This window comes from Camellia sinensis, chromosome 11 (assembly GCF_055761805.1).
Source record: "Camellia sinensis isolate YWXY chromosome 11, ASM5576180v1, whole genome shotgun sequence".
In the NCBI taxonomy this organism is placed as follows: domain Eukaryota; kingdom Viridiplantae; phylum Streptophyta; class Magnoliopsida; order Ericales; family Theaceae; genus Camellia; species Camellia sinensis.
In genome coordinates this window covers 36,151,642-36,164,334 of record NC_138971.1, presented here as the reverse complement: position 1 = coordinate 36,164,334, position 12,693 = coordinate 36,151,642, and the positions used below count along the sequence as shown (strand labels likewise).

General features: G+C 35.5%; 1 long non-coding RNA gene across 2 annotated transcripts; it reads left to right on the top strand.

Moving 5' to 3' along the window:
* Positions 1-7,465: 7,465 nt before the first annotated feature.
* Positions 7,466-12,211, top strand: LOC114314269 (uncharacterized). Of its 2 annotated transcripts, XR_014343747.1 has the most exons (4): positions 7,466-8,233; positions 8,339-8,437; positions 10,285-10,376; positions 11,100-11,239. It is a non-coding gene; the product is annotated as an uncharacterized LOC114314269 (long non-coding RNA). The 2 variants fall into 2 exon arrangements; XR_003647421.2 differs by having other exon boundaries at positions 7,471-8,437; positions 11,100-12,211.
* The last annotated feature ends 482 nt before the right edge of the window (positions 12,212-12,693 follow it).

Here is a 12,693-nt window from a genome sequence, read left to right as displayed (position 1 = left end):
AACTGCTTCATTTTACTATGGTGTATAGGGTGCAGACTTCTCATGAATGATACCAACATTTTCACAATATTCTAGAAAATGGTATTCACCGCCTATATCAGACCTAAGTCTCTTTATTTTGACATCATACTAATTTTCTACTTCTATCTTAAAAATCTTGAATTTATCAAGCACTTCATCTTTTGAATGCAAAAAATAGATATGACAATACTTAGAAAAATCGTCAATGAATGTTACAAAATATTTCTTACCACCTTTAGTGGGGGTACTATGCATGTCACATACATCACTATGCATAAAGTTCAAGTAAAGATGTGGTTCTATCTACTGAAGGAAATGGAATGCGAGTAATTTTAGATTGCACACAAAAATTACATTTTTCAAACATGTCAATGTCATACTTAGGAATTAAATCTAAATTAACCATATTATGCATTTTCCTAGTATTAACATGACCTAAACAAGCATACCATAAAGAAAGAGAATCAACAATATAAGCAGAAACAGATGTGTTATTGAAAACGTTAAGTGTGAACATTCCCTGATACTTGTAGCCTCCTAACAAGAATCTCATCCTTAGGCAGGACAAATTTGTCCGACTCAAATACTAATTTGAAACCATGCTTATTAAGTAGTGTAGCGTCCCGAAATAATAACAAAAACCCATCTCATAGTATTCCTTACAATTTATCAATAACATTGTAATTAATATTCCCTTCATAATCCTTGATCTTACAAAAGATGACATATGTGTTATACATTCATAAATCATAGATCCTGAATCTATAGTATATGAAATGTATATGTGAATTGAAATAAAAGAAAGTTCAAGTAAGATTTATGCCCTAATGGCTACATCTTTCCAAGTCCATGCTTAGGCACAACAAAATGAGTTTAACTCAATACAGTTTAAGCCCAAGGCTTATAAAAAATAATTACATCAAATAAACAAAAAAAAAACTCCTAGCTTCATGTCCTCCAAAGCTATGTTCTTGGTAAAGGCATATCATCAACACTTGAAAGTTGTTTTCCACATAGGATAAGATAAAGCACAATAAAGATATTCTAACACAATATATAAATCTTAACGAAGTCATAAGGTGAATGCATATACAATGCCATTTGTCAAACATTTCACATTTCCGTCTCAAAACAATGCAATGGCAGATTATATATCAATTCATGAAAATAACCTTTTATATCAGAAAATAGGGTTGTGGATACAAAACACTGGGAATCTCTAGGTATGTGTCTGCTAGTAGGTTATACAAGCACTACCAAAGCCATTTTATCGGTACTAACCAGAAGGATCGGTACCCGAGCGGGTTTTTAAACTTTCACCAAGGACACACAGGCCAACATAATAACCACAACCAAACCCCCTAACTAGATTCACCAAGGTATTCACGCACTTTTCTCAAAACAATGCAATTTCAATGTTTAAATATGTAACAATGCTCAATATAAGATGTATGATTAATTAGTTTTAATTCACCTAATTCTCATGCAATTTCTACAACAATCAAAGCTATCCTCCACCGATAGCCCAAAATAGATATTTCTATTCAACAGATAAATTCCAACAACAGATATAATCTCATCATTTTCAAATGGGAATGATATCACATATCTAACTCCACCATCATCATCAACATACACATTCGTTCCATTCTTTCAAATCCAACATCATTTTCCATTTTGTTTCAGAAACCATTTATCCATAATTTTAGAATGAAACCTCCTTTACTTTCAAAAATCAATTTTGAGTAAAGAAATCCACTACTTTAACATATCTCAACCATAAACACATCCCCACAACCTTTTTCAAGAACTCATTTGAAAACCCCTATTTTACATTTAAATTCAAACCCTAGGTTTAACCCAAAATCCCCAAATCATTAAATTCTTTCAATGAGCAAATGACTAAGGTAAAAATCATACCAAAGGTTAAAGAAATCCCTACCTCAAAGCTAGAAGACAATAGAGAGCAAGGGTTGAAGTTTGGGGGAGGCGAAAACAATAGCTCCTCCAATTAGAACGAAGCCCTTGACGTGCTCTATCTTTTTCTCCAAGGAGCTATGGTGGAGAAATCAATGGATTTGCAGTATTTGGGACTTGAAATCAAGAACTAGAGAGAGAGTGAAGAACTTAGGATTTTGAAATGTTTAAGAGAGTGGAATGAAAAAGTGATCCAAAAGTCCCTTTTCTTAAACTGATATACACGCAAACTGCTTAAGCGACCAAAACACCGCTCAAGTGACAGACACAATAAGTAACACTGCTCGAGTAACTAAAGTCACCGCTCAAGCGCACAATGACCCCCTCCCAGAAGTTTTACAAATTGAAGAAGACCGCTTGAGCACAAGAAAGGCTGCTCGAGCAAAGAACACCCTACTCCTAGAAGTTTTGCAGACCTGCAAAAATACTAGGAGATCTCAAAGACTGCTCGAGCGCAAAAAAGACTGTTCGAGCGAACAAGCAAAAATCTAGACAACAACTCTTTTGAAAAACTAACTCCAAACCTGTTTCAAGCACAATAACAACTCCCAAACAACCCGACTCACTAGAAACAAGATGCAAATAAAATGAGCAACAGTTACAGATATGGATTCCCGAATTCGAAAGCAAGAAATGGGTCGGGTCTAAACCAAAATTATTATAAGTAGGCTTCCAAATATAAGATTTTTCCTGACATCAGGTACATGATAAACATCACTAAGACTTAAGACTTTTCCAGGTGTGAACTCCAGATCCACTGTCCCTTTGCCTTTGATAGTAGCAGTTGAAGAGTTGCCCATGTAGAGAACTATTCCATCACTCACTTGTTCATAAGTGGTGAAAAGGGAGAGAGATGTGTGTATGTATATTATGTATGGTTTCAATTCAATTTTCACACAAGCCTTCTCATATTACTAATAATGGATATACTTGGTGAGAGGCCTTATTGAATTTCAGATTGTGTTCTCTTTCATTATTTTAGACATTTGGAAGACAATCAGCTTAGTGGAGAGTTAACCCATCACTTAACAAGCTTGCATAAACTGTAAATTCCCATGGCCTGTGTTCGGTTAAAGCAACTAATGACATGTTGATAGTTAGTGTTAGGAGATTAAAGTTTTGAAGCAAGGAAGGTTTTATTTGAACTTTTTGAATTGATGATAACAAACATTATTAATCAGTGTTACAAGCTACTATAATTTTAACTGGATTAATTGAACTGTTATGTTCGTTGAATTAGAGCTTTTCGAATGCTGGATTCTTGAGCAAAGTGATGGTTTTTTTTGGAGTTCCTTCACTTTCAAATAATTATTTCTTCATTGTATCAGTCTATTACTAGTAGTCTTTTCAATGCAAACAATTACGTAATGGCTTGGAAATCAAGAAGTAAGAACAGGTGAAGTAGAGATTTTAGGGTGCTGGAACTTAAACATTTTCACAAAAAAAAAAAAAAAAAAAAAAAAAAAAAAAAAGACAAACCAAACCAAACCAAACCAAGCCTAGCCTTAAGTCCCATCAAATGGGATCGACTACATGAATCATTCTTCTCCACGCGGCCCTATCAAAGGCCATGTCGCTAGTCAAATTAAGTAGATCCATATCTCTATTTACAACGTTAACCAACTTTAATCTAGGCCTACCCCATCCCCTAACACTTCCATCTACCGTTACAGTATCGTATCTCTTCACTACTGCCTCTGTTGGTCTACGTTGAATATGACCAAACCATCTTAATCGATTCTCTTTCAACTTATCTTCTATCGGTGCTACTCCTACCCATTCCCGAATACACTCATTCCTAATTCTGTCTTGTCTTGTCTAGTCTTGCCACACATCCACCTTAGCATTCTCATCTCAACCACACTCATCTTATCTACATGTTATTTCTTGGTTGCCCAACACTCCGTCCCATACAATATCGTTGGTCTAATAGCCGTTCTATAGAACTTACCTTTATGTCTTGTAGGTATTCGTTTATCGCACAGTACCCCAGACGCACTTCTCCACTTACACCATCCCGCCTTGATCCTATGGGCCACATCCGCATCAATCTCCCCAGCTGTTATAATAATCGATCCTAAATAATGAAAATGTTCACTCTTAGGCAGTTTTTGGTTCTCAATCTTCACTTCTCCTCTGCTTTCATTGTTACTGTTACTAAATTTACACTCCATGTACTCTGTCTTAGTTCTGCTTATCCGGAATTCTTTAGATTCAAGGGCTTTTCTCCAAATCTCCAACTTTGTATTAACTCTTGCTCTAGTCTCATTCACTAGCACTATATCGTCTGCAAAAAGCATACACTATGGCACGCCATCTTGGATATTTCTCGTCAACTCATCCATAACTAAAGCAAAAAGATAAGGACTTAAGGCAGATCCTTGGTGTAGCCCTACAGTGATAAGAAATTCATTTGTCTCTCCAGCAGGCGATCTAATAGTGGTCACCACCCCTTCATGCATGTCTCTAATCACATCAATGTAACCTTTTGTCACCCCTTTCTTCGCTAACATCCGCCATATTATATCCCGGGGTACTCTATCATATGCTTTCTCAAGGTCTATAAACACCATATGAATGTCTCTTTTCTTTTCTCTATACTTTTCTATTACTCTCCTCAAAAGATAGATCCCTTCCATTGTTGACCTACCAGACATAAACCTAAATTGATTCTCTGATACCTTTGTTATATCTCGTAATCGGCGTTCTATCACCCTCTTCCACACTTTCATTGTATGACACATTAGCTTGATTCCTCTATAGTTGTTGCAATTCTGAACATCTCCTTTAATCTGATAGATTGGTACTAAAATACTCTTTCTCCACTCATCTGGCATGTTCCTAGTCAACAAAATTTTGCGTAACAACCTAGTCAACCAAGCAACCCCTTTTTTACCCAAACACTTCCAAGCTTCAATAGGGATATCATCTGGCCCTAAAGCCTTATTTGATTTCATCTTCTTAAGTGCAATCTCTACTTCAAAGTTCCTAATCCTGCAATAGAACCTATAGTCTTGGTTTATCGTATTACTGGCTATTTCTTCCCCTATCGCTGTACCTCCATGTTCCTCATTCAATAGTTTCTCAAAATAGTTCTTCCATCTTTCCTTAATCTCTTCATCCCTCACCAATACCTTAGAATCTTCGCTCTTGATGCACTTAACTTGATTAAAATCCCTTGTTTTCCTCTCCCGTATCTTAGCAAGTTTGTATACCCTCTTCTCTCCCTCCTTACTATCTAGTCTAGTATATAGGTCATCATAAGCTTTCAACTTCGCCTCTCTCACTAATTTCTTGACCTTGTTAATAGCCAATCTATAGCTCTGAAGGTTTTTCTTAGTTCTATCCTTCTGTCACTTTTTAAAGCACTCTTTTTTTGCCTTAACTACCCCTTGAACCTCTTCCCTCCACCACCAAGTTTCCCTAGAGCTGGGTCTCGTTCCTTTCGACTCTCCAAGAACTTCCCTTAAGATTCTCCTTATGCAATTGGCCATCGAGTTCCACATAGTGTTAACATCATCTTTCAAGTCCCAAGTGCCTTCCTTATCCATTCTATTCTTAAATATTTCTAATTTATCCCCTTTTAGGTCCCACCATCTCGTCCTACGACATCCACCATCCTTCCTAGCTTGGTATTGCCCTCTAAAACATAAATCTAGAACCAAAATCCTATGTTGAGAGGTCAGGCTCTCTCCAGAAATCACCTTACAATCATTGCATTTTAGGCAGTCCACTTTTCTCACTAAGAAGTAATCTATTTGGCTCTTAACTGACCCACTCTTAAAAGTTATTAAATGCTCCTCCCTCTTCTTATACATAGTATTGGCCACCACCAAGTCAGAAGCCAACGCAAAATCTAAGATACTCTCTTCAGCCTCATTTCTGTTACCAAAACCGTATCCACCATGCACCCTTTCAAAGCCTAGTTTATCTATACCTACATGGCCATTAAAATCTCCACCTATAACCAGGTTTTCTCCTATGGGTATCTCCTGTAAGATCTCATCCATTTGCTCTCAAAAATCCCTCTTGGTCTGATCATCTAATCCTACTTGAGGGGTGTATGCACTAATAACGTTCACTATAATTCCTCCAATAGCTAGTTTAACTAACATAATCTTATCTCCTTTCCTAATGACCGCCACTACATTCTCTAGAAGACCCTGGGCAATTAAGATTCCTACTCCATTCATGCGTCTATCTTTACCACTATAATACAGTTTAAAACCGGTATCCTCAATTTTCCTAGCTTTCTCACCCGTCCACTTAGTTTCTTGTATGCAAGCTATACTAACTCTCCTCCTAATCATAACATCTACCAACTCCATCGTCTTACTAGTTAAGGTTCCTATATTCCAAGTGGTTACCCTAAACCTATAGTCTTGGACTAGCTTCTTTACATGCGCTTGTTCAGAAAAACGCGGCAACCTTTGCCCATTTTTCACCTCACCCAGGCGTCGATGCGGCTCTTCTTGCTCAGTTTTCGAAACACTCGGAGGTAGCCGCCACGCGTCACTTGAGGGGAACGACCTAGCATTTAAGCGTTTCAAAGTAGGATTCATTGTCATAAGGGATCCGAGTGGTTGTTTTACGTATTGGCTGTCGGCTACCTAACACACAACCCTCCTCCTTAACTCGGATTTGGGACCAGCGGAGTTGTTAACAATCCTGGCGGAGTTATTTTCACAAAAAAAAAAAGAAAAAGAAAAAGAAAAGTGGAATGATTCTTAATTGAATTGGCTTCAATTGCGGTAATATATGTTCGTTGTGGTATATTTAAGGACTTGTTCACTAGTTATTCACATGTTGTGAAGCACAAATTTGGAGAATTGTCTAAGTATCCAAAAAGTTTATTTGGACTTGCTTCACTAGTTATTCACCTAATGTGTTCTGCTTTTTGCATAAAGGCAGTTTCTATCTCTTAGTTTTCCTTTACTTTATGAATTTTTGTTTCACAAGCAAGTGTATTGTTTGAATCCCAAGGTAGTTTTTTTGTTGATTCAAAATTTGCTTATTTTGTATTTAGACATACATACCTTCTGTGTGTACTACATGTTTTGGATTTACACATACATACCTTCTTGCTAACCAGTGCATCTAATCTAAGGCAAGAAATAGACACCCCCCCCCCCTCCCAAAAAAAAAGTGAAGAATACAAGGCATTTTTCACTTTTTTCAAAACACTTTTCATTGTTTTCAAAACTTTTTATAACCTTTTCACCATTTCCAAAACACTTTTTGCTGACATTGGCTGGCTCTGTCTTGGACCAGGTACTAATTTTGGTACTATTGGATCTGCCTGGTCTTCTCTTTTTCTCAACTTACATGCTTCTTGTACCCTTTTGGACAGGGACAGAACCAAGAATTCATTTGTGTGTGTGGGGGGGGGGGGGGGGGTTGCCAGACATGAATAATTTTTTTTATATGAATTGATTTAAACTACTATTTTTTTGAATTCAAAAAAGAAACTAAAATTTGATATTAAATTACTATGTGAAAAATAAAACAATCATATATTTAGTGATTTTTTTTTTTTAGATAGGTATATTTAGTGAATTTAATATATGAATAAAAGCAAAGTCATGTATTAAATAATTCTTTATACAAATCAACTCAATCATCTATCAAAGTGGAACTTGGCGTTTTTTCATAGCTCGAAAGTGTTCAATGATTGACTCTGTAATAAAATTTTCAACAATTTCCTTTTTAGTGTACACAAGCAAAGAGTCTGTAAAAAATTATATTTAATATATGAAGAAAAGTATTGAATTTTTAATTATATTTTATTCTTTATTTTATGTTCAGTTTTTATTTTTGGAAAGAAGTGGCGAAGAAAAAGGAATGGGCCATCTAATGAATAGGTGAGGCCCATACTACTTGACAACGACAAAAGAGGGGCATATTTCCCCTACAATTATATATTATTAATATTAGGTTAAAAAATAATATAATATATATATATTTTTTTTTATTTTAGCGGAGTGCCGTGGCCCGTGTTGGTCCGCACATAGGTTCGTCCCTGCTTTTGGGCAGAGATATATCACCAGGCAAGTTAAAGTTCTATATTATTTCGCAGTAGAGTATTGAAACTGATATCAAGTTTAACGGTCCATATATGGTTTTAATCCATGAGAAAGAAAACAGATTCATTTTATGAAACAAAAATTTATTGAATTTAAGTATTTGGTTTCGGCAATTGTTAATTGCTTTTGTTGTTGTGTGTTTGCACTCGAATGTATGTGGGCGTTTTCATTGTTTTTTTTATTCTGGCTGTCTAATGGTTCATGGACTTTTTTTGTGGGTTCTAACAACACCTTATGATTTACCCTTTGGTGTTTAGGGCAAGAAAAGAAAAGATAAGATCTGCATTGCACTTGCTGATGACACTCGTGATCAATCCTGGATTAGGATGAATAATGTTGTTATTACTCCATTCAAGGTACTCTCTCTCTCTCTCTCTCTCTCTCTCTCTCTCTCTCGTTCTTCTTTCTCTGTTTCTTCTCTGCCTTCGTTTCTTCTTGTTTTTTGGTTTGAATCTGCTCCTAGAGTAATGTTAATTTCATTGTTTTTTATAGCATAGCTAACTGAGTTGGAGTTTCGAAATTTCCATCGTTCGTTAGCCTTTTGTAGTCCATGTCATATGTTGAAATGGCATCCACATCTGAAATCAAGGTTTCTATTGCCTTAATGATAAATCTGAACTTCCCATAACACTAAGGCCATGTTTGTTTGGGTGGACATGAGCTTGGGATTAGACTAATAGTCCAATAAAATTATTAATCCGATGTTTGGTTAAACAATTGAAGTACGGACTAATTGTTTTAAACTTGACTTTTAGTTAAGATAGGATACATAATCCAACGGATTCGTAATCCCAAGATTATTAGTCATGGGAATGCTAATCCAGTCCGCCCAAACAAACATGGCCTAAAGGGAATGCAAGGTTGCCACCTTATGAAAAAAGGAAATGTAGAGGTTGTCACCTTATGCACATGTCCCTCTGTGGACTTACCACATCCATTGCCCGTTACTTGCTTAATTTGAGAGACATTACACATCACGTTTCAATTAATTATTATTCAAATTCTCACTTTCATTTAAAATGTTACTACGATAATAGTCAATAAAAAAAAATTTGGGTTTACCATGGAAGTTGTAGATAATGATTTTTTGCGTGGTATATGAAAGACCTTATTTGAGAGAAATTACCTATCAATAGAAAAAATAGGATTATTGGGTGATAATCGTTTAAGGATCGGAGTGAGAATTTATTGATTGGTTAATTATGATCTATTGATTTGTTGAACTTGTGCCCCTCTTTGGGTTTGAACTTGTGAAAAGAGAGAATAGAATTATCTGGTGATTACTCTCTTAAGGATAATAGCGAGAGAATGTGTTCATTGATTAACTATGATCCCCTCTTTGGCTAAACCAATTTGTCGCCAACATTGTTTTTTTTTTTTGGACCGACAGCCAACTGAATTTTTATTTTTTATTTTAATAATAGGATCAGGTGAGTTATTTATTTATTTGAGGCTTTACAGTGACATCTCTGCTCTACTCTTGTTCCCTGTGGGACCTCAGTGACTTGAGGTAGTCAATTTGGTCCACAAAGCGGGTTGCCCTTCTTGCTGTCTCTTGATATTCTGAAATTATATTTGCCTCTGATGGGCCTATTGCATCTATTTTGGACTTGACACTGAAAACATCTATGATAAATTCTACCTCATAGCTTTCTGCTGGAGTAAAGCCTTGGAAGCAAAAGATCTTGTAATTCATATTGTCCATGAAAATTGCTAATTGAAATTCAATTTACACCAAAGAAGTGAAGAGTTAGTCAAAATTGTATGTTACTATTTCATAACTTAATCTCAATGACATATGTCTGGCTTGGAATGTAAAAAAATTAAAGGAATGTAAGTTACACGTATACTTTGGTGTGGGTACCCACTAGCTTGTCAATGAGTATGATAAGCAAAAATTTCAACTGACAAGAATGCTTGGATGAGGAAACAATGAAACTGTAAGAGGCAATCAAAGCTAAGCTAAAGACTTGTCTTGACTTTTCTCATTTCCTTATTAGTGGCTTAAATATTAAATGGTAAATTTGTTTCCGGATGGACATCCTTTATACCTTGAATGTTAATTTTTGTTAGAAACCAGTTCGGAGTACTTAGTTTTACAAGGCTTGAGGCGAAACAAATTTACAAAACCAGTGATTGTAATTGTATTGGTTCTCTCATTTTATTTGCGCAAGCCTGATTTTTTTCGCTCCCAATCATTTAGACGCAAACAAGAATATGGCTTGGAGAAGTCCTGCACAAGCGATTGCATGACCAGCTGACAATTTCTGATTTACTTGCCGATGGGGAACTGCTGTACGTTTTTTTCTCTTATGTATTGTGACACAGCATATATATTAGATACGAGATGTGCATGCTTCCATCTCTTATAGTGTCTGTGCATTCTTCCATCTCTTATAGTGTCTGTGCATTGTCGGCTATCCTATAGGATAAACAATGTTCCTTTTCTTGACACATGTTACAATATTTAGGAGAAACATGTTACCTAATCTCCTGCCTTTTCTTGATATTAGCACTTCTTTGTTCTCACTCCTTTTCGTAATTGTGTTTTTTTCTTTTTGGTTTGTGTGTGAGATTGTGGTGTGCTTCCATAACAAAAATGCTTTCCAAATTGCCTTGGTTATGTCATGAAAGTGAATATAGGGAAAATTTCAACCATCTACCTCTTAGGATAAAACTTCATTAAGTATTGGTATTTTGATTTTAATAGGAAAGCATCAGAATTTAGTTTCAATATGAATTAGATAATCTAAATTATGAATTATGTTCAAGATCAATATGACAAATAATATTGCCTTGATTTGTATGCTCATACAGATATGAACACCAGCACACATTTTATACTAGCTCTCTTAGTGTGTGTGTGTGTGTGACTAACACAGATTCTCTATTGCATGTGCAGTGTAGTTGCTACTACATATTGTGTTGATTTTATTCTAGTGGAATCTGTTAATGTTGAAAGGCTTTTTGTGCTTATTCTTGCCTTGTTTTCTTTGTACATATATTCCTACATGACAGTGAAATCACCACTGAAGGGCGACGAATAACAAAACTTGACCAAGCGGATTGTTGACAAAGCTGCTTTTTCCTGAAGGTGAGTTTTTGAAAATATTGATTATGTTGATGATCTGTTTTTGTGGTTTTGTTGTGAATTGGGTTTGTTTGTGAAACAGAGGGTTGGGTTGTTTCTTTGCAAGGCGCCTACTTGTGTTTAAAATCTTCTAGGATCTTGGATTTTATGCAAGGTTCTGAAAAGCGGTTGCGGTCGCCGTATCGGTGGCGGTGACTCGGTTGCGGTTGCGGGGTGTAAAGGCCGTAGCATAACTGTTGCGGTAACCGGAACCGTGAATTTTTTTATTTTTCGCACAATTTGAAACAAACTTACCGTTACGCACATTTTTTTTCCATGATCATATTTATTGAGTTTTAAAATAAATATTGATCAATTTTTATAAATTTTTAAGTTTGATCCAATATATTTCATATTTTTAAATCACTATAAATTGAGTTTTTTACATTTTATTTTAATAATTAATGACTTTATATTTTACAAAAAATAATCGCTAACTATTATATATAAGATAAACAATGACAAAAGTAAGAAAATAAATAAAATTCTAAATATATATATATATATATATATATTAATCAAGCCAAATAGATAATGACCACACTTATTATTATTATTATTATTATTATTATTTTCAAACAATATATAAATAGACACATACAAACAAAATGGTTGAGTGATAATAGCTGAATAGAATAGCATAGGTCTTACAACTTGAACAAATCAATAACATGTTTTTCATCTTCCTTATTCTCTCTCTCTATCTATTGTACCTCTATCTTCCCTCTTCTCTCTCTATCTCTTTTCCCCCATTTTCAACTTTTTTTTTTTTGTGCTTTTTTGAAAGAAGCAATTCGGAACCGTTACGTAACGGTGCGTAACAGGCCGTTACAGCCGTTACGGCACCATTACGACCGCTATAGCAGCCGCTACGGCCGATACACTTGTGAATCTCAATCACACTGCAAAAGCGGCCGTAACGGGTGGCGGTAACTACCACAACCGTTACGTAACGGCGTTACGTAACGGTTGCGGCCGCTTTTTAAGACCTTAGATTTTATGTTTCTTCAATTTTTATTTTGTTGCCATTTTGAAGACTCAGATTTAGAGTTGTAGCAGTGATTTGCTTCGTATTTGGAAGCAATAGTATTCCAGCTACTCTATTGTGATTTTCTGTGCATATGTAGATGCCGGGGAAATTTGTTTCTTCCTTCTTTCTTGGGCATCTCTTGAACCCACACTTTTGTTGCTGATGAATAGTCACAAGTCACTGATTAGGTTGTGGCTTGAGACTTATCAATGTCTGTTGAGTCCTCTTGATCCAGTGCAGAAGTTTTTTAACATTTTTATGATTTGAAGGAACTAGTAATAACAAATACCACAAATGGCAAAAGTTACGTATGGTACACATCCAAAAGAGGGTGTGTATTGTAGCCTGACCCTATAAAGTATATTCAACTGATATGTAATTTTTTTTTTTTTTTTTGTGCTTTTAGACTGAATTGTTATTTCCCCAAAATAAAAGAATAAACATAAATATGA